The sequence below is a fragment of the Tetrao urogallus genome (genome assembly GCF_951394365.1).
Source record: "Tetrao urogallus genome assembly, chromosome: 4".
Lineage (NCBI taxonomy): Eukaryota > Metazoa > Chordata > Aves > Galliformes > Phasianidae > Tetrao > Tetrao urogallus.
Genome location: NC_136817.1, coordinates 21383776 through 21405494, shown reverse-complemented (window position 1 = coordinate 21405494; position 21719 = coordinate 21383776).

The window sequence follows — 21719 nt, the reverse complement described above, 5'->3', positions numbered from 1 at the left end:
ATTATTTGGTATGGTGTGGATTGTGGAAATTGAAAACAAATAGTTGTGATTTCTTTGAGTTTCTGTATTTGTTTCTTTCAGGCTAACTTAATTTGACTTGTCAGAGATTAAAAGCAATTGTGTGGAACTTTACCATTATGTTTTAATTCATATGGTTGCTAATGAGTTATAGAGAAAATACACACATCTGTTGCAGTATAAGATGTGTGCACTGTAAACTCAGGTTTGATATATGCAAGGGCTGCTCCAGAAGTAATGCCTTTTATTTTATAATGTTTGCCCTCAACATCAAAGGTAGATATTGATATGACAGTAGAGGTCACACCTTCCTGCCAACGTTCCATTAGATGTTGTTGCTGTGTGACAGATGGCAGCAGAAGGGCAGTCTGACAGAATGACATCTGACATTGAAGTGCATGTGAAGCAGAAGTGTGTCACTGAATTTTTCCATGTGGGGAAAAAATGGAACCCACTGACATTTATTTCCACTTGTGGAATGTTCATGGAGCCTGAACAGTGGATGTGAGCATGGGGAAGCGGCAGGTGGTGCATTTCAGCACTAGTGATGTGGATCACCTTTGCTAGTGCAAGTTAAGATGCACACAGTATGCAGGCTCTTGTTCATTGCTGGAGAAAATGCTCAGCTAATGATGGTGACTATGTTGAAATACAGTGTTTTATAGCTGCAAATTTGCTCTGTCAAATAGTTTATTGTATTCTTTGTAGTTTCAATGGCAATAAATAGGAGTCATTACTTCTGGAGCAACCTCCATAAGCCAATTCCAGCCCTGTATCTAAACATCCCACAGACATCTCAAATGCTTTTTCTTGTTATATTGTACTTTGACTTTTATCTAGGAACAAAGCAAACTAATTACAATCTTTATTCTTTATACAGAAATATCAATAAAATTTATGGAATATAGTTCAGACAATGAAGTATATAGAGTATTTTCCCTTCAATATAGCTTGGTCATAGATATGCTCAGCTTGCCAACCAACATTTGTGATGGCTACCATTTTTTTCTGTAGTGGGGGGCAAGGGAGGGGGGAGGCATCTATATATTTAGAGTCAAAATACTTAACAATTAGGAAAGGAAGAAGTATTTAGATGTGGGCTTAAGTACTTTCATGAACATTGAAGGCCTGACTTAATTAATGTTAATAAAATCCATGTTTACTGTTTCAGTTAATAGAAGCTGATATTTCTCTGTAAGGAAGGGGAAATACAAGTAGGATTTCATGTAAGATAAGGACACAATATGAAATGTTCTTTGTTTGGGTTTGCCTTTCTTCCACTTTTCATGTCAAAATCAGAATACCTTGCTGTCAGTGAGGTTTTGTGCTGTTTGTGTTATGTTTGAAAATGAAAAAAATCAGTATTGGCAGTAGGGTCAAATCTTTATCTGATCAAACATAATGCAGTAACTGATAATGTACTCCCATCAACTTGGTTTCAATGTTTAAAAAGAAATATATATGTTAAGCATATATCTCTATCTGATCCAAATCTTTGTTTTATTAGAATTGCTAGTAATAAGAGTGTATCTCTATTAAAACTTGTGTCCGTTGCTGGAGTACTGGAGTGAGTTAGGGCTTGGTTTTCATTTTCGGGTTTTTAGATTGTTTTTCGTTTTAGGTTTTTATTGGTCTCCATCCCCATTTTTTTTATCCTGTGGTCCTAAGATGGCATTTCTTAACTCATTCTGTGACAGCATCTCTAGTAAGACATAATTTGTTCTTGCCCTGTATTTTGATTCTGAATTCATGAGGGAGAAATCAAACCTTAGATATTATTGTGGGTATATTTATTATTTGTTATATGAAAAGATCCTTATTAGCTGTTGCAGTTCAAAGCTTATTCTATATTTTGTTAACATTTATGTTGTTTTGACTTCTTAACAGGCAATAACTTCGAACACTAACTTGAAGCTTTCATTGAGAGCATAGATTCTACAGCAACCAAGTAACAGTAAGTTTTTTTGTCAACTGTTTGTTTTTGTAATAAAAGTCTTGGTGCTGTTTAATCTAAATGTATTCTAGAAATGCAATACAACTGCCAACTATGGCTGATTCTGAAATAGTATGCAATAGTTACATCTCAGTGCATCTGATAGTTTTAAAATCTATTTTCCTTCTATGAAAGATAAATTATTAAGACTGAGTAAAGGTTTCTGTTTTGTTTAGTCTTTCATTGAATGTCATGATTGCATTTATGAAATGATTTTTAAGTTATTACAGTCAATTAGAAGTGAAAGAAGAAGCATTAATATACCTGGAGTTTTACTATGTTTTAGTAACAGGAAAGCTGAGGGGAAAAAAAAATATTACATTACAACCAAAACAAGTGCCGGTATTGTGTAACGCTAAAACAGGGTACTAAAGTGATAAATGCTAAGCATTTCTAACATTATTGCATGATTTTTTTTTTTACAGTCAAGGATTGAAAATAGCATTAAACACTGTTATTAACAGTCATTTTAATGATGTCTTCATTGTTTTGGGTTCTCTTTCTCTCACTGGCTTTCAACAGTTGTCCTGTAAAACAACAAAATGCAAAATTACTATGTGAATGAAGACTCATATTCTCTAAATGTATTTTAAGTATGTGTGTTGCAGAGTAGGATATAATAGTAAAGACATGCCAGCTGCAGTGCTTATCATCTAGAGATGACTAGAGATTACTGAGGATTTACATCTTTTTCGTTGGTTTCCAGCTTGGCTTCAGTTGTCAGCAGCCACTGAGGAAGGTCTGTTGGAGGGAGACAGGCAGCCTCACACTGAGTGGTGATGTGTGACTATATGTGGTGGTGTTCATAGCTTCAGGACATCATAGCTTGGGGCAATGTCTGGGCAAGATCATAGAGTAAGCCCTGTGGTATTTGGAGGGGTCTGTAACAATCAGTGCTGGTACAAAACTGTGCTGAGAGAACTGTTCTTGGCAATTTGTTTTTCATTTATGTCTGTCTCTTTTCCTTTTTCCTCTTTTCACGTCTACATGGGAGTTACGAAAATGGTTGTAGTAATCTTCCCTTTCCACAAGTAGTACTACAGGAAGACAAGGAAAAACACTGTGACTAAACATTTTACAGTGTTTCACTGAGTATTCTTAAATCAACTTATCAACTCTGCTTTTAGCTCTTTGTTTTTTCAACACTAAAATCATGGGCAGTTATGCAATTAAGTGTTTTAGGAGACAGCTCTATAAACTTATCATTACCCACATAATTTTTTAAAAGGCTTTTTCTTTTTTTTTTTTTTTTTTTTGTTTTGTTTTGTAGGGGTTAGGTTTTATTGATTTTTAATTATTGCCAGTGGCCTGTTGTACTTGATAGCAAGCAAGATCTGCAAGGGTCCATATAAATATTTATGTAAATGCAAATGCATTTCTTAATCATTGCAACCTGTTATCTTTTACTTCCTGTTGACACTGTGGGCTACGTAGAAGAATTGTTCTTTTGCAGAGTGCTGTGCTTCTGTTTTTAATATAGGTAATAGAAATGAGTGGCTGAGTTGGGGAGGAGAAGCTGATCAGTAGGAACAGTGTTTAACATTCATAGATCCAAACCCTATCTGCATGAGAGAGAACTTAAAATATTTGAATGGACTCACTGTTTTCCCTGTAAAGGCAAATGCAAAACACGTAAGGAGCATCGGACTTTGAGAAATGCCATTTACTATTATCATGTTACAGAATTAATCAAGTGAACTCTATTTTCTGTCTTCATACATTCTATGTCCTTGCACTGGCCTTTCAGGGCGAAGCTTTGGGGCTGCAAGTTGGCCTCTGTGAGTACATCCCAGTGCAGCCCAGAGCAGAGCCGGCTCGTGCTGCTCCAAGGGGGCTCGCGCCCGCTAGAGCTGAGCCGTGATCGAGACCGCGTGCGCTTTGGGGGAAAGACGGAAGGAAGAGCAAAGCGTTGCTCCACAGCAGCTGGAACAGAAGCGGCCCTGCGGGCACGCGGGCAGCGTAGGAGGAGGGCTGGGGGTACACGGGGCGCGAAGCAACAGTCCCTGCGGCCAGCGGAGGCGCGGAGCGTCCCACAGTCGCCATGTGCGGCTGCGAAGGAGCCCGCGGTGCAGCAGCCGGTGGGGCCCAGAGAGAGTGCATCCACATAGAGCCTCGCAGGAGCAGTCCCGAGGGAAAGGGCCGCTGGGGGAACTGCCGCACGTGAGGATCCGTGAGGAGCAGTGTGCTCCTGGAGAGCTGCGCCGTGCTGCATGAGGAGGTAGGAAAGGGCGGGCGTGAGGAAGATTACCCGTTTAGTTCTCCTGGCTCTAGACTGTTAGCAGTAGGTGGTAACCTCACCTTCTTTACGCTGAGCCTCTTTTTCCTGTGGTGGTAGTTGGTGAGCGAGCTCCCTGCCCTTACCACTTGAGTTTGTTACCTTTTGTTTTCTTTCTCTGCCCTTCTGAGGTGGGGCAGTGAGAGCAGCTTGGTGCTGCCAGCAGTGTTAAACTGCCGTGGTTCTGTAGTCCTGGCTGTTCTGGTCTTTCCAGTGGTAGCTATTACTCTTTTGTTGTCTATGCACCTGCTGGTTAATTCTGATCTATTCTTTTCCCTCTCTAGTTATGGTAAAAATGTGCTAAAAATTCTCCGCTTTGTTAGCTTATCTTGAATGTGAACGGAAAAGATTTGTGTGGGATTTAGCTTTTTTTCTAACAGTACAGATTTGAAATCATGAAATCATGAAGATTGATGTTTCAGGTATGAAAAGCTCACATTTATGAGCATCAGGGTGTTGATATGGATGTGCTTGCCTGTCCGTTTTAATTTTTTCTCTCACAGGAAGCTGGGTAACCTGTGGCTTTGCTGTTGCTACTGAAGGCCATTGTGCTCTATCTTCTCGGGTCATTCTCTGTTCATAGGCTTGCCCAAGCCAAAAGCCCCATGTTACAGGTGGGCCCACAGTGCCAAAATTCATGCCCACAAAGCAAATGTTACCATATTTAAATGAGGACTTAGTAAATTACGGTAAATTAAGTCATTTCGGAGGCATCTCTTTTAATTATTTTTCATCTGTAAGTGAAATAATATTATCTAATTCATACAGATGAGAATTTTGTACAGTAGTATTTGAAAAAGAGCCTGTCATACTATTCAACCAGATGAGCCGTGAGGCAGGAGCACAATGTGTGTGGGTTTGGGGTTTTTTCAGTTTTTTTGTTTTGTTTTGTTTTTTTGTTTTTTTTTTTTCATATAAGAAGCATTGTTAGCATGGAATCAAAATGATTATGATAGTCTGGGAGCCATGCTTTCAAGGGTAACTTTCATAAATGAGGGTCATAGCTAAAAGCTCTTCAGCTAGCACTGAACACATTAAACTGGAAGAACAAACAAGAAGCTGGTGTTGGCAGATCAAAGAAAATGAAAGCATAAAAGATAATCTTAAAAGATCAGTTGGCCTAAATATAAGAATTGTAGTAATATCTTTTCTGTCTTATTCTCTTCTGTTTTACTATTTTAATGTATACCTTGATTACTTTAGTCACTGGTATCGTTTCCTTCAAAAAGTTGCTCATTTACTGCCCAAAATTTAATGGGCTAGTAAGTGTTCAAGCCTATGAGAAGAGACTTCCTTGTTTGAAAATAAATGTTACCACTCTTAGGGAGAATAATTGAGTTCATACTCTAATGGGAAACAAAAATTTTTAGTGGATTCTGAGTTTCCTCACTTAACTGTAATAAAGGTAAACCAAACAGTGGTGACTGTGCCCAACACTTAAAAATGTGTATGTGGCAGTGGGTGTACGTGTACATAATACTATAGAAAGTGAGATAACATCTTGTCTATTTGCCAGTAATGTGTTTCATAAAGTTCAGTGATAGTACGCATTTCACACAGTAACTTAAAAGGCTTGCAGCTTTAGATGCTTCTAGGCTAGATGATGGCTGAGGACTGAATCAGGTCAGACTCATAGGTCATTCATTACTTGTCTCTTTTTTCCCCCCCATTTCCTTATGGAAATATGGAAAAGCTATAGTTCTTTCAAGTGGGCAAGGGGTGAATTAGAGAGCGGATGAATTTTTTTGGTATCTCATTCTTCAGTAAGTCCCTGTCGCTTTTCATTTAACTGAAAACAATTCACTGGCTAAATGAAGTAGTCCTCTGGATAAGCAATTCTGACTAAAGTGAAAGGCAATATTTGATATTTCTGATGAGTATGCACGTTTAATTACCCATACAACTGGTTTTCTGCATGTGACTTGGTCTTGATGCCCCCTCATTAGGTGTACATGTCCTCTGTAATAGGATTGCCTTGAGCTTTGGTTTTCACAACTGCACTTCTAATCACGTAGCAGACGAGGAGTCAGGCTTGAGGTTTCTAAGGTGCTGCACCTCATGCTCTTGACCAAATGTGAGCAGTTCTAGCATGGGAGTGTTTAACTAATTAGGGGAAAATGAGGTGCTCCATTATGAAGAACCTGTCAAATAGGCTGAAACATCATTTATTTGGCTTTTATTCTTGAAAAAAGGGTGGACTGCAGAAGTTTTCTGTAGCTGCTTAGAAAAGTTTGGATCAGTGACTAGAGTTTTAGTGGAGATACTACAGAAAGACAAAGAACTTGTCTTTGTATTTAAACTTATGTAAAAATAAATCCATATTTTGAATGCTCCTTTTCATAGTTTTATATAAGAAGTGACTTACTATTATGAATGTACTCGTTCTGGTTTAGCATAAAATATTCTCTTCCGGATAGAAATGGAAACTGGAAAAATTAGTAGGAACTTTTCAAAGACATTGTTTTACAGATTGCTGTAGTTAGCAGCCACTACTGGCTGCAAAAATCGAGTGGAACGTGAGTTGTATTGCATTCACTGTATTAACTATAAAATGTGAAATTAACATCCATTTCTGCTTCCATTACCCTACTGATTAGCATAAAAGAGACTTTGTCTTAAGAACTCAGAGGTAAGAAAAGCATAAAAAAACACTTCTAGCTCAGGAAAGAATCTAAATGATAATGTCTGGATGCTGGAAAAGCATTGAGGGAAGGATGATGTGTTTGTTATGTTCTCAGACTCTTTCCAGGCCTTCACTCTGGGCCATGTTTGGGGGAGAAAAGCTGTTATGCAGGGCAGAACTCTGGTATATTTTACAGCATAAGAATATTGCACCTTTTTTTAATAATAATTCTGAATGCTGTAGTAAAAAATACGTTTTAAATGCTGCTTCCCATGGAAGCTCTTTGTTTTAGAGTGGCAGTTACGGGAATTATGGTACAGTTGTCTTTTTCTAATGCTCAAACATTAGCAGTAACGCTAAATGGGGATTTTGATCTTCCTAGATGATTGGACAGTGCTTTCCCTCAAGCATATCAACATATGAATGCAGAGCAGACTGTGATTTTTTTTTTTTTTTTTTTTTTTTTTTTTTTTTTTTTTGTTCCCCTTCTTCTAAGGCGGGAATATTTTTGTAGCCCTAACCTGGTGGCATGAGCTTTACCCTCTAGTGCAGAAGGGTTTTTAATGGATGGGTCAAATGGATAGTTAAGTCCATTATGTTGAGGTACAAAAAAAGTTGACTTAGCATTGCGTGGTGCAGAGCATTAGGAGGGAAGTACAAAGACTTTGCCTGCAGAACTTGGAACACTTTTCTGTCCTCACCTTCACTGGAAGGTGTGAGTAAATTGCCTGTGATCACTAGAAATTCATCAGTCCAACATATAGACTCTTTTTTTTTGAATATGCTCATAGCTTTCTCCACAGTTAACAATAGGAACTGCTACTTATATGGTAGTATTCACATGTGCAGAGTATCTAGCATATTAATGTTAAAGCTAGGCTCAGCAAATACCTAATATGCAGTTCCAGTGATTAGTATTACGTATACCGTGTGTCAAAGTAAATCAGTATAATGCTGTATCAGCACTTCAAAGAGTCCTCATGATTACGAGGGCCACAGATGGGGGAATAAAGTATAGAGAAGATAATTAGAATGACCTTACATTACTGAGCTGGTGAGTGGTACTGGATCTTTGTGCAGAAGTAATGAAGCTTTTCTGTACAGTGTTGCTTATCAATAACGTATGCATGCAGGTATCAGTGACAGTTAATTTGAATACCTAAATATGAACATTAATAACAAACTAAGTACTGCTTGAATTTCCCCAAAGCATTACAGTTTTGGATGAGCTATTCACAAGTTACTACTTTCTTGTTCTAATTTTTTTTTATAGCTTTCAGTTTATGGCACAATCAAATGGCTTTTAGAATATCCCTTAATTATTGCTATGCTAATAGGATTTATTTCTTTGTTTAAATAGACAGTCCTTCTGCTCTGACAATTAATGGCTAGGTTTGGAGTTATGCTACATTAATTTGTTCATTGTTTAATGGCTCTATGTTTCATTTACAAAGGGCTTATTATAATTTTCTATAACCTTAAAGCTACAGAGGTAGAACTAGATGCTGGCTCATCTTTGAAGCTGGCAGTTTCTTAATGTATGCAATCTGAAGATGTTATGTCTTACTTTGCATTTTGTTTTTAGACTTGGGAAAATTAAGCAAAATGTCTTAAAACAACTACTGCAAAAGTAGACTGAAGTGCTGACTTTTAAAATATCTGTAGAAGTATAGAAATTCTAGCTGAGTATAGGAGGAGTTTTTTTTTACTTTTTCTGACACTGACTTCTATTGTGGCTGTTGAAAACTAGTCTGAACTTGTCAGAATATGCCAGGTTGTCTATAAGCAGCCTGCGGAGGCTTATCTTTAACTTGGGAGGCTGCGTGAGCTGTAATGAGGCTATATCAACAGAGCATGAACTGATTTTAATGATTACATTATACCTTTCAGTCTTCGTGCTAGCAATCAAGCTGCCTTTTTATCTAGATCGACTTTGTGACTTACACCAAGTATTTTTTTAATAGTTTTTGTTTGACTTCTACTTGCTGTGTACCTATTGAGTCACTTTTGAATATATTAATCTTCTCAGTAGTAGGTTTTGTCTAAAGTATCTTGTCTAAATTCGTCTGAAGGCATTTGTCTAAAGGAAAAGTTCTGTTGTGGCTTCTGGTAACTTGGGGGATATGGGATTTTGACCTTCTCATGGAATAGGTTAAATGACAACATTTCCTGTTGTTGTTACTTTTTTGGGGAAATGGATTAATGTTAGGCCACTAATTGCCTGTATTTCTCAGTCCTTCTGGAAAAGATATCAGCAATGCAATTCTACGTGTCTGCTTTGTGGTATAGTTGTTTACTTTGTTGCCTTGACTGTTCAGTATTTCATATGTTGACTAGTAATTTCACTTCACCTCTTTCTGATGGTTTAGTGAAGCTGTCAAAATGGAGTTCAACTTTGTGGTTTATCAGTCATAAGGCAGAATATGGGTAAAGATCAAAGCAGCAGTTTAATGCACAGTAGATATAAAAGACTTTGGTAGCTTAATCTACTGAAGTTATAAATGAGAAGAACAGAGTGGTGCAGATAATGTCTCTTTCAATACTCAAGATTTAAGTATGTGAAAACATTTTCTCATTGTGATCTTCAAAATCTTTCATTAAAAGGGAAGTATATAATTGCAAAGGAGAAATATTCATAAGCAGTTTCATGTATGTTTAATAATTAAAAAAAAATAATTCCTGAGCGGCAAACTGCTTGCAGACTTGCAAAGTATTTCAATGTGAAAGAGCAGGAGTTATCAGGAACAGAAAGCTTCTTCAGCTTTGCAGAACTAAGAGCTAATTGTCAGGCAGAGGGGATATGTTCTCGGTAGACAAAAATGTTGCTAAGGGCAGAATCTTCCACATCAAGTATATAGAATTCTATAGAGGATTAATGTATAAAGCCAATAATTGGATAAGTATTAACTGCTTCCATGCTTACCAGAAGATAAACCAGAAAGATTTCTTTACAAAGGATTTAATTGCTGTCTGAGGATGACATTGTATTTCAGCATCCCAGTTTAAACAAGCTCCACTAATGGAATTAAAAAGCAAACAAGTACCGTAGGCACCTAGCATGAAGAGCTAGGTTAAATCTAGAGCCTGCTGAAATACATTGGCAGTGGTTTGACCCTAAGAGCTGCAACAGTTTACAAAGGAGTGAAAGGGTTAGCAAATTGCCTACCACTTTCTTTAAAGAGTTCTTGAGGAATTGCTTTTAACAGTGTTCTGGATTTCGTTTTAAATGATATGTTCACATAGAGCTTATCATCTGTCTTAAAAGATATAAAGGGTAACTGGAAAAAAAAGACAAGGTGAACAGCAGAACAAACCTATCTCCTTCAGTAGAAGTAAAGAAAAAAATATGAATACTTCATTTTTTTTTTACTATTACAAATTAACTTGTGTCCTCTGAAGGTTGTGTTCAGTTTACCTGACTGGTTAATCTGAGTACTGCCTGGAAGAAATCACCTTTTGTACACCTCTGGCCTATGAAGAGGGTGATGTTTACAACACAGCAAGTATAGGCTCATTTTCAAGGTTGTGGAGACAAGGCTAGGCTTATAATTTGGGTGGGCAGTGAATTTGTGAGTAAAAACCATCACAGGAAAACAGAAAAATCTGAAGGGGCTGCACTTGTTAATGGTTATTACCTCTTTGCTGCACTTGTTTGTTTGCTTAACTTGATGATACTCTGCTAGATATTTCACCAGCTTGAATGATCACAGAGGCTCAAATAGAAAAATACAGCTTAAATTTCTTTAGCTTTGTCTTGAACTCTGCTGTTCAGACACTCCTGAGTAGGATCTTGTGTTTTTTCAATCTCTTCTGCTGGATACTACAAAAACTCTACATATTCATATTCTTGCAAGGACTAGTGGATTAATTCTGAGATTTGTAATGAAAGAAACATCTGTGTTGATATATTTGATTTTAGTTAATTAAATTTTGCTGAGCATATATGCATGAAAACAATTCCCCAAATGACAAATTTCTTCTTTCTTCAGTGTGTATAGACTTCTAATTTGACTCAGAACTGGGGAAAATAACAAAAAACATGAAACAGAAGTTTCTTTACAGTACTTAAATGTTTTCTTCAAGGCCAAGTTGGAAAGTAAAGCATAATACACATCCGTTATAGCTTCTTTATATATTTTAAGTGCGAGTCAAGTTGCAAAATTCATACCTGAACCTTTAATGATAGGAAGAAATGTTTTCACTTACATTCAAATTACTTTAGCATGAGTATGATAAATGTTAGTAGAAGTGTAGATGTATTCCGCTTATGCTCTTTATTGCAGTGGTGAAACATATATATTTATTCTAGATCATGCCAATCTGTTATCTAAATCTTGAGGTCTTTTCCTCCAGAACTTTAACTTTTTTTCCCTTTGATATTTAACCTCTAAAAGTCATCTGTACTCTAACAAGCATAATGTTTCTCTCACAGGAGTGATATGTGCTTTTGAACCCTTTAATTCTTTGTGTGATCCATTCAAGTATTTGCAGCAATTGAGTTGTTTCACTACACTCAGAAGAGGGTCTTGCCATCTAGTATGTTCAGCTGGGGAAGAGAAGAAACAGGTTCCAAGATAATTCAAAGCTGTGTTCATATAGAGGTAGGAAACAAAAGAATAAAATGAGGTATGCTACCGTTTTATTTCTTACAGGCAGAGAACTGTTTCCTTATTAGTTGAAGTAGTCTGTAGAAGTGAGTCATATAGCAATGAGGCACACACTCTTAAATAATTGTCTCAATTTTAAAGATTTTAACAAATTCTTTGTTTGTTTTTAAGAATTCCAAGACTGCATGGAAATCTTACAGTTTGCTATTAATACACCTTAAAGTACTTCAGTTTTCTCTTCCTTGTGTTCATTCTCTGTTCAGAGTTTTAGAATCCTACAGATTTTCTGAAGGCTGTGGGGAATGTAACAGGAGGTAGCAAAAAAAAAAAAAAAAAATCAACAACAACAAAAAAACAAAAACAAGAATTGAAAAAGCATCGTATCTCCAGGTGAAACTGTTTTTATAGGTCAAGAATGAAAGCATGAAAGCAGAGGCTGTCTTTACCCTTCAATAAATTGATTATGTTCTCTGGCCACAGCTGTGTAATACTTAGAGATGAGCAAGATAGTATTATAACCTGCTCAGTTTGCGGAAGAGGAGAAATAGGGATACAGTTTTATTCACACTCTTATTCATAATCTACCATCTCTACAACTGGTTGCTTATTTATCACTGTTCATCAGCTTTTTGTTCTTGTTGTGGTCTCAGGCTGTAGATTACTCCAAGACTTACGGTGAGTGTCCCAGTAAGTGAAGAACCCCAAAGATTTACACTTTAGCTTACATCTTTCAGCTGTGTACCAGTGTTGTTGAGAAATACTGGGATGTATAGAAGGGTAATCTTCTTGATTATAGAGACTGATATGATTCAAAGTAGGAAACTGGGGGGGGGAAGAGGAAAATCAGATTGTGAAAGAGATCTTGTTGCATATTCTGAAACCAAAGCAGACTGTCCCAACGTCCTAGACAAAGTAGCTATTACACAAGCTAGAATAATCTTGGAAAAAAAAATGTGTAAAGCTTCCAAGACCACATTGTATTTAAAAATATATGGAAGCCAAGGTAAGCCTGGGGATTCTCATTATTAAACCACACTGTTATATGATTCACTTGAAAAATGTTCCTTGTAATAGATTGTACAGGTTGTCAGATCACTGTCTAAAAACCTTAATTGGACTTGAAGACTGATTCCACTAAAATTTACATACGTGTTTGTGTCAAGCCTGTTAAAGTAAGAATATGTAAGTAAGAACATGAAGGTGTTGCTAAATCACAAGTATTGAAAGTGAGAACAATCAACATGTAAATTATTGAGCTGTCACATTAAATGAAACTGAGTATTTTTGAAGTGATTCATGTGTAGATTGTAATAAAAGGGCACAAGTTCTGCATTAGCAAAAATCAGAAGTTCAAGTTAGCGCTCATTATTTCTTAAAAGGAACAGTAAGAACTCTACATCTTAACTTAGCTATGTAGGAGTAATGAATCGTCCAAAAGATCAGCCTAATCTAAGTTCTGAAGCGGCAACCTTTTAAAAGAGTATTTTCATACCTTCCATATTTTTCTAGTCTTTAATCTGAATGGATTAGTTATGGTATGTACTGATATTGTTATTTTAATAAATTGATTTTTGAGAAGTAAAATTTTAAAGTGCTGTGTTAACTTTGTTGTTTTTTTTTTATGAGAAACTAGATGGTAATAATTCTGACAAATTGTCATTTTTAAATATTTGAAATTGTCATTGTGTGAGTTGGAAGTGGGTTTTCATGCATCTTGGAGCTATTGTTCTAGATGTTTTTGCAAAGCTTGTTTGCTTTGTTTTCAGGATTTGGTCATTGTGAAGACTGATCCTAAGAAGAAATATTCTGAATGAGATGCACTTTTTTTTTTTTTTTTTAAATAAAAATGTACAGAATGCATTTTAATGCTTGAGAGTTGCTACTGTTGTATTCTCATTCAAAGGGGTTGCTTTGGAATTCTGCTTATAAGGAAGTGGTGGTCACTTTATTTGATAAAACAGGATAGAAAATACATAGTTGCCTTCCATGTATCATCCTTTATTTGAGAGTAGGGAGGAGGAAGGGGAAAGTTTCAAACTTCATGGAAATGGGAAGCATGTTATTACTTTCTGCCAGTTTTCTTCTGGAGTGTATGGAGAGTTCCCAAGATTGCCTCCTGATAAAACTGCATTCACCTGTGTGTCTCCCAGAGCCTTGCAGAGGGCAGGAAAGACTTCTTGGATGCACTGGCAATAGCATATAGGGACTTCAGCTTGAAAAAAACAGTATTCTAGGAACTTACAGGATGTTGGTATCAGAGGGAATACTAGTAATTACTTGCAGACTAATTGTGGCTTTTGGGACTGTTAGGGCCGGCAGAACAAAGTACTGCTACTGAATAATGAGTCAAGGCAAGTTAAATAGGAGTCTGTCAGCTGGGTTTGAAAAAGATGGTCAGATTCCAAATTGGGATCACATTCTTTAAAATGGCCCTTGGGAAATTTATTTTATCAAGCAACCACTGTTATTTTGTGCTTTGTCTTTTGTGGGGATCCTATTCAATGCATGGGCATGAAAGTGTATGTAAAATATGCTTATTCTAAATTTAATATTAATGTATTCTATTTGAGAGTGATGTAATGTATTTGTTACCACTCTAAAAATTAGAAAATAATTTCACTGCTAGAAAAGACTAAAATTGGTTTCTCATTTTAATATTCCTCATTAGTTCCTTACTCTGTGACTCTCAGATGAATTGTGTTTTATTTTAAGAACTGGAGCATAGTCTTCTGATGAACCTTGGGATTGACTTGGTTTTGTCTGCATTTTATCAATGATTTAAAATCACAGAATTGCCCCTCACCAGGGCAGAGGAGAGGTGGGGAAGATTGTCTCCCTCAATCTGCTGACCATGGTTTTTTTTAATGCACCCCGTGATACCATTGGCCTTTTTGGCCACGAGGACATGCTGCTGGCCAACCTGTTGTTCACCAGAAAACCCGAGTCCTTCTCTGCAGAGCTTCTCTCCAGAGTTTCTCTCCAGCTGGTCCCCAACATGTACTGATGCATGTGGTTATTTCTCCCCAGGTGCAGGACTCTATACTTGCTATTGTTAAAACTCTTCAGGTTTCTTCCTGTCTAGGTCTTGCTAGGCAGCATGGCCTTCCAGTATATCAGCCATTCTTCCCAGCTTTGTATCATCAGTAAACTTGCAGAGCACTGACACTGTTTCTTCATCTAGATCATTGATGAATATGTAGAGCAAGTCTGGACTCAGCCCCTTTTCCACATTTCATGGACCACCTTCTTTCTTTTCAGTTTTTCCCCGAGTTCCTTGCTCATCCGTGCAGGCCTCCTGCCACCCTTCCTTGCTTCCCTAAACTTAAGGATGCACTAATCCTGAGCAAGAAGTGGTGTTTAAGTTATATCAGATGTAGTAGAGTCATCTTAACATCTCTAACAATTGCTGGAAGACAGCAAACCTTTCTGGAGAGGTTATCTGTATGTTATCCGGTTATCGTTAATAGTTATTGGGGGTTATCCAATCAAGTTCCTCAGACTGTCTTTGCTCCTATTATGTGAGAAGTGCTTTCGTAATTCTGAAATGAACTGCTGCTAAAAGAGGCAATATATTACAGTGTTGTCTGGTCAGGCTTCTTCAGTTTAATAAGTGAACTACTGAAACAAAACAGGAACATTCAAGGCAAGTTCCAGGGTCTGTAACACCTTTTTAAAGGTCATGGGTCTTTTCCTTTGAGATATACCATGCTTATATAGTGTAAGCTTATCTGGGGAAGAGTATAATGAAAAAATAATTAAATCATTGGTTTAGTCTCTTCTTAGCCTCAGGCTCTGCAGAACTGAATTTTGGTCTGTGTTATTTTTATTGCTGTGGATCAAGGAAGCCCAGCAATAAAGCAATTGAGTGCAATCTTTACCTGTTAAATTATTTGTGATGGGCATTGTTTTAACACAAATTAAAAGCCAGAAGTAAGCGATTTTTTTATTTTTTAAGCCTTTGTTTTTTGTGTTGCTCAGCCTGTGTACATGGTGGAGCAGTGCAAACTGGCTCAGCAGGAGCAAGTCGCGGCTCACAGAGCTGCACTCAAATTGTGGCATGCTGTTCTGAGGCTGTGGTTCAACAGCAGGCTGAATCTAGCTTTAGGGCTCTTGTTTCTAATCAAGAACGCTGCACCTACGTGATAGCAAGCACTGATCCAGTACAAACATTCTGCTAACTCAACGTTTTTCTAGGAATTCTGACAAGTTAACATTATTGTCAGGCTTTATGACAGATTATTATCGGTTCTTCTATAGCTGTCATGTAACCTGTGTAGAGCATAAAGCTATCACAAAGACTATACTGTGTGCACCATTTAATTTGAGGAAAAAAAATTGTAGTTGTGTTTTCATGTCTAATACAAATAAAACGTGTATGGCTATGCACAGATCCAGCATTGAGAGTTAGGAACTAGAGCTTGAAGATTTTGACTCATGTCTCCTGACATAGTGTAGGTAGGATGAACATCTTGACGAATGTCTTCAGTGCAGCACTTACATATGTACATGAGATAAATGTGTGGGGATAAAGTCTCATTCTTAAAAACTTGAATGGGAAAGAATGACTTTGCATCTTGCAGTCTTTGTAATTCACAATATTTCATGCTGTACTTTTTGTTTACTACATCTACTCTTTATGTACATGGCATACACACATAGTTATGGAGAGGTAAAACTGTCTTTCAAATTTGATAGGTGAATACTAGAATCCAAATATTTACTGCTGATAATAGAAACCACAAGTTTTTTCTCTAAAAATGTTGGGTTCCATCTATTACTAATGAAGTATTGGGGGAAAAACACTTAGGCGTTGCGATGGATTTGTTCTTCTATCATTGCAATTCAACAGTACATGGGAAATATGCTGGAAATCAGTAAAATAGAAAAAGCTGACCTGATGGTGATTGACTATGCTCGATTCCAAATAATATCATGCTTTCCTACTGATTACATTCCATTTGTTAATATTGCCTGCAACATTGGTACAGCAGTTGCTGTGCAGTGTTATTGGGTAGATTTTTTTTCTGCCTGAAATGATTCTGTGTCACACTGGGGCTTTTTCTTAAAGTATCAAGACTGAGTTGAGCATGCCCAGCCTATGTTTTAAGTTGTAATGAGATTTAACCATCCAGTGTAGGTTACTGAATGATAGTAAGTTTCTACTTGTAAAATTTATGCACAAAGAAAAGCCATGATTGAAATGGTATGCAATCTATAAAACTTATGTCTAAGTAAATATTATGAGACAGTAAGTTCATAAACGTGGCATTCTCTGAAAATCGTAGGATCATAGAATCACAAGACCTGCAAGATCGTTCAGTCCAACTCTCCTCCCATTACCATTGTTACCACAAGCTACTAAAGCATATCTCGTAGCTCCTCATCCAGACAGTTCTCCTTGGTTTTTCTCTTACCCTTAATATATTTATAAAGGGATTTCTTATTCTCTTTTGCTGCAGTGGCCAATTTGAATTCAAGTTGGGCTTTTGACCTCTTAATTTCCTCCCTGTGCATACCTTAGGAACTTCCTTCTAATCTCCCCAAGTAGCCTGTCCCTTCTTCCAGAGGACATACTCTTTTCCTTCCAGAATCTCAACAATAGTTCTTTGCTCGTCCACAATGCTATGTAGAGAGTCTGATAAAATATAGATGTATATTTTTTTCTTGAGTACAACAAAGAGAGCATAGATCTTGGAGATAACTGAGATCTTGAGTTTCCCCACCTCTCCTCAGTAATTCTGCAACATCAGATACAATTTCAGGTTTAACAAAATCTTCCCACACACACTTACTTTATGGCAAAAAGTTGTTCCAAGATGAAATCTGGTCTCTGATGTAATTTTTCTGCCTTTCCACTATGCTTCCTTTCCTTTCTAGAATAATTGTAGTCCATTGTAAGTTTAATCTTTTCCTTTCTATAGTTGCTTTATTTTAATTTGAGGGCCAGAGAGATAAGGTCCCCAAATGGGGGAAATGGAATGTTAGGACAGCTGCTGAATAGCCTGTGGAATTATACAGACTGATTACTGCAGCTTTCTCATAGTCATTTCCATTGGCTCAGTGCTTTTGCCTTCAGTTTTCCAGGGTTGAAAATAGGAATGGGGTATTTAAACACTATAAAATAGTATGCAAGCATGAAACACTCAGGCGCACCAGATGTGTGCAAGGTGAGATGCTTCTATATTCCTAGCTTAATGGGAAAGCTGTTGCTGTTATCTTCTGTGTTTTAGCACAGGTAAGCATGCAAATCATGAAATTAGGGAGTTTTTCTCATCCCTGTTACTTTTGTTTGTATTTATAATCATATGAAAAATCTACTTAACAGCTTTTTACCTTGCTAATTTTTATGAAAACCCGTAGGTAGGTATAGTGCATAGTAACATAATGGCAGAGGAAAAGAGTCTCTAGACAGGGAGAACTGTCTTCAGTTAGCTAAAGGTTGGAAAATAAGAATTTGTGTTCCATGCATACGTGAGAGAAATGTGCTTTGTGAGAGGCAAATGGCTAGTATGTCTATTTCTCATTTCTCTAATGTATTTGGTTTGTGAAAAGCAAGAATGTTCAGTAAAACTGGCAAACTTAGTGTTTCATGACCAAGTATGGAAGCTTCCGAAAGTTGTCATGTACAGTTTATGAAATATGAAATAAACATGGAATGAAGAATAAAAAAATCTCAGTGGAGTAGCTGATGTTACCATTAACAAAGTATAAATAAAACAAGCGTTTATTTCAAGGCATTCTAAGGTAGGTACTGACAGAACTGATGATCACATGGTAAGTTAGGATTTGTCTGTACCCTTCAAAAAAAGTTGAACTTCTCAAGGCATTTATGTTCTTGTTCAGACACGTGAAAGGGAATGTTATTAAACAGCAAGAAAATGCTTCAGTGATGTAAGGGAATTCATTCATAAATTTTTGTATGTATTTAAGGAGAAAAAGACTCGATCTAAGGCAACTGTAGACAGAAATACCTGGAAAAACAGTGGGCATGGGAATACTTGCTAAAAGAATAATTTGACTACCTTAGGTTGCCCGTAGATATTGTGGATGCCCCTTCCCTGGTGGCATTCAGCTTGGGTGGGCCCTGGGCAGCCTGACCTAGTAGTTGATCTAGCGGCTGGCAGCTCTGTGGCAGGGGGGATTGGAGCTTAATGATCCTTGAGGTCCCTTCCAACCCAAGCTGTTACAATTTTCTGATCTCTTAGTTATCATGTTACTCAGCAAATAAACGTGTACTTGTTAATACATCTTTTCTTTCAATGATTAAAAGAAAATGGACGGAGGAGAGGAGGCTAAGAGAAATGTAGCCAAGCAGTGTGTGTTAATTAATGATTTTGCCACATAATATTTTAACATCTGTGGAGCCTAGCAGTGCTTGCAGCATTCAAGGTGAGGCTTCCACAAGGCTGACTATAAGGCAAGATTCACTTCTTTTACAATGTGCTTTGTCTCTAATAAATTTCTATTTGCAGCAATACCGAAACTATTGATAGGAATGTTACATATACTTCTTTCTTACTGTGGTGTTATTTTACTGTGATGCTTTATCATTGTTGAAGAACAGAAGTAGCTAGTACTTGAATTTTAGCACAATCAAGCTAGCTTGGACTTTCGTGTTTCTTACTGTTTTACTACTAATCTTGTTTGGAAGGCAGGTTTTTTTTTTTTTTTTTTTTTTTTTTTTTTTTTTTTTTTTTAGAGGTTTTTTGGATAGGTACTGAATGTTCTGTGACTCTTCTGTACTACAAGGATATTTTTCTGATGCCCTGCCTTCTGCTTTCTGTGTGTTGCGTTTAGATGATTTCTGTCTAAGGCTATGAAGGTGCTGCGTTGCAGCACTTCTCTGTGATCAGGCTCAGGTCTTGTGATCAGTTCTTAGACACATCTTTTGATCTCTCCAGATAATCACTGCATATACTATTGCCAACATTTGTCAATATTGGTCAGTGTGTATGTGTGTATAATCAAGATCCTCTCTAGGGAAGTGGCTTGGAATTCTCTGTATTGAAATGTATATGTTATAACATATGTCTGTAACTCCAAAAGTAATACCTCTCTTTATTTCCATGGAAGCTGTGGCAAAGAATGTAATAAAGCTACTTGACAGAGAAAATTCTCAGTCAAAACACTAGCTTTCAGCACAGTCTCCACCATTAGCTATGTGTTTTTGCCAGCGATGAACAAGAGCTTGTATGCTGTGCTTGTGTTAAATAAATAAATAAAAAGGTATGGCCATCCATAGTATGGCATGTCTTTCATATTGCTGTTGCTACTGCTGAAATGCCCCATCATTCATAGTGCTCGCATACACTGCTTGGTCTCCAGAAGCGTTCTGCAAGCTGCTTTTTTTTTTTTTTTTTTTTTTTCTCCCATAAAGTAATACAGTGGTGCATCTTTGCTTTGTACGCACTTCTTTGTCAGGTGCCCCTCTGCTGCCGTGGGTGGCACAGCAATGAAATTTAATGGTTTACATGCAGGAAGGTTCAGCCTCTACTGCCATACCATCAATATCTGCCTTAGAAAAGGGAGTAAATACTTTTCCTCAGTAACTACTGTTATAAAAATTGAAGGCTGTGAAAGTATCTAGTACCAGTGGTAGAATCTCAAAGTGACTTCCTTTACTTCCATTTTTCCTCACTTTCTTCTGAGTGTAGACTGTAATATAGTCAAATATATATTGTTGTCTACTTATAATTCAGCTGCCTTCTTATGCACTACTCTATTTTTTTTCCCTCTTTATTCTATTTTTCATGTTGGAATACTTGAAGATGACTGAAAGTATTTTCAAATTGTTTTTTTTTCCCCACAAAAATTTCTTCAGTTTTGTTTTTCTACAACTGTGTATCATAAATCTCATTGGTTGGTCTGAGTTAGTTTAAGCAAATTGTATTGCAAGATACAGATGAATAAGCTATATCTGTACAGCTTCAATTTTTTTTTTTTTTTTTTTTTGTGGAGTATAGAGGTCAAATATCTTTTACTTCATTTCTGTTTATTTCCTGAAATGTTAGGCTTTACCCCTAGCTGTTAGAAATAGTACTGATTTGTGTTTAGAATATTCAGATAGCCTAGCAAAATTGCTTTTTGTAATCGCCTACAAGACTGAAGCTTGTATTAAAACATGCTGTCTGTTTGTTTACTGGAGATTCATCAGGCCAGCTACAGATGCTAGTTCTACAAGATCTTCCCTAGAGTAGAGTTTTAATTAAACAACTCTTTTTACCCCAGCTGTCAATGCAGCCAGTATAAAAGGCAGAAAGCTTGTTTTTAGGAAAGAGCTTGAATGCTTAGCTTGTCCTAAAGTCTATAACCACAAAATAAAATGAAACATTGAATTTTCTACTTCTCAGAATTCTTTTTCACCCTAGCCAGTTTGCAGTAACTTTGTCTGGTTGAAGAAGTCATTTTAGTAGTTCTTAAAGCTTACTTTCTTCATACATTTTAAGTTTGCACTGCATGCTCAATTCTCCTGGAAAATGAACTGTAGGAGAAATTTGGAGATTGGTTTAATCTAATCCTTGCTTTGCAAATAACTGGAGCTGTACAGTGCCATTTCCAATGTGTTTCTCCCCTCCTGCCCCCATTGCTTTTCATATAGGAGAATATCTCAAAATTTCACATGCTGAATCAAGCCCTCCTTTAAGCTGAAAAATAGTTGAATATTAATATTGAAATGCAGTACAGAAAAATTGAATATAGCTTGCAAAAAAAAAAATCTATTTTTTGGCAATTTTTGTTTATGAAATTCTTTTCTTTACTGCCCACTACTACTATTGCTTGGTAGAAAGAAGTAAAGAAAAAAATTCTGGGGGAGAGAAAACATGTTTGGCCTCTGGGAAAAACAGGCTTCTGCATCTCATTTGAACCAAACCTATGCAACCTAAATATCTAAAACCCTTAAATCCCCAAATCCCACCTGATCTACCTCTCCTGCTGATGCTAGCCTTCTGCTTGCATAGCTGCAGTAAGAGCTAAGTACAAGACGTGAACTTGTCTTGAACAATATTTACTACGAAAATGGATTACTATATTTCTACTGAATATCTGTGTTCTGTCATCTTCAGCTCCTTTTAGGGGGTTACTCATCTGTCAAAAGCATGTTTCTAGTTACCTCACCATTATTTTATGGCTATTTCAGAACTTCATGTGAACTTTAAGTAGTCTTTCCATCACTGTTGGACGTGGAATATGGGTCTATCAGAT